At 44.1% G+C, this 1,582-nt stretch overlaps 1 pseudogene; it reads left to right on the forward strand.

Annotated features, from left to right (window-relative positions):
• The first annotated feature begins 249 nt into the window (after positions 1-249).
• Positions 250-1,290, forward strand: LOC120233977 (annotated as a pseudogene).
• The last annotated feature ends 292 nt before the right edge of the window (positions 1,291-1,582 follow it).

Here is a 1,582-nt window from a genome sequence, read left to right on the forward strand (position 1 = left end):
TTCTTCTTTATTCTTATTTCAGAAGCAATTACTACCATTCTTATGCTTAATCAGAGGTTAAGACTACAGACCCTCAATCAGATTCAAATCGCCACTTCTTAGGTGGACAGATCTGGAAAGTAGTATGCTCTCTCTGGACATCTACAGTGGGGATGACAATGATGTTAATAATAACAACCATAACACTGACCTCACTTAGTAATTATGAGAATTAAACAATTTTATTTGTGTAAAGAATTTCAGGCTCTCTGCTCCTTCCCATTTGACAGACAGCTGCATCTTCTGGTACAGTGTCAGCCATGTCCCCAAGCCATGATGGTGAAGGTCAGAGTAAATGGATTGGGCTGGATTGGACACCTGGTCACCAGGACTGCTTTTCACTCTGGCAAAATGTATATTGTCACCATCAGTGACCTCTTCATTGACCTCAATTACAGATCAACATATTCCAATATGATTCCACCCACAGCAAATTGAAAAGCACAATCAAGGCTGAAAATGGGAAATTTTTCATTAATGGAAAACCTATCTCTATCTTCAAGGAGTGTGATCCCACCAACATCAAATGGCATGATGCTGGTGTTCAGTATGTTGAGGAGTCCACTGTAGTCTTCACCACATGGAAAAGGCCGGGTCTCACTCGAAGAATGGGGCCAAAAGAGTCATTCTTTCTGTCCCTTCTGCTGCTGCCATGTTTGTGATGAGAGTGAATCATGAGAAGTATGGCCACTCCCTCAAGATTGTCAGCAATGCCTTCTGTACCACAGCTGTTTGGCCCCTCTGGTAAAGGTCATCAATGACAAATTTGGCATTGTGGAGGGACTCATGACTCCACCCAGAGAACTGGACAGCCCCTCTGGAAAGCTGTGGCATTATGGCCAAGGGGCTGCTCAGAACATAATCCCTAATTCTACTGGCACTGTCAAGGTCATAGGCAAGGTCATTCCTGAGCTGAATGGGAAGCTAATTGGCATGGCCTTCCATGTCCCCATCCCCAGCACATCAGTTGTAAATCTGACCTGCATCCTGGAGAAAACTGCCAAATATGATGACATCAAGAAAGTGGTGAAGTAGGCATCAGAGGACCCCCTCAATGGCATCTTGGGGTACACAGAGAACCAGTTTGTCTCCTGTAACTTTAACACAGACACTCATTCTTCCACCTTTGATTCTGGGGCTAGCATTGCTCTTAATGATCACTTTCCCAAGCTCATTTCCTGGTATGACAATGAATTTAGCTATAGCAACCAAGTGGTGGACTTTGTGGTCCACATAGCCTCTAAGGAGTAATAGACCCCTGGACCACCAGTCCCAATAAGAGAAAGAGGAAGAGAAAGACCCTTCACTGCTGGGTAATCTTTACCCCAACTCATCCCCTAACATACTAAGAATCTCATGACCTCTACACAGTTTTCATCCCAGATCCCCTGAAGAAGGGGAGGGGCTTGGGGAACCCTACCTTGGCATGTACCGTCAGTGTAAAGTATACTGTACCAAGAAAGCAAAAACAACTTCAAACAATACTTACATGCAGACAGTAGTCCAAAAACATCATGTACTACCATTAGTTGTTAACGTCTTC

The sequence above is a fragment of the Hyaena hyaena genome, unplaced genomic scaffold (assembly GCF_003009895.1).
Source record: "Hyaena hyaena isolate Hyena2069 unplaced genomic scaffold, ASM300989v1 scaffold_99, whole genome shotgun sequence".
Lineage (NCBI taxonomy): Eukaryota > Metazoa > Chordata > Mammalia > Carnivora > Hyaenidae > Hyaena > Hyaena hyaena.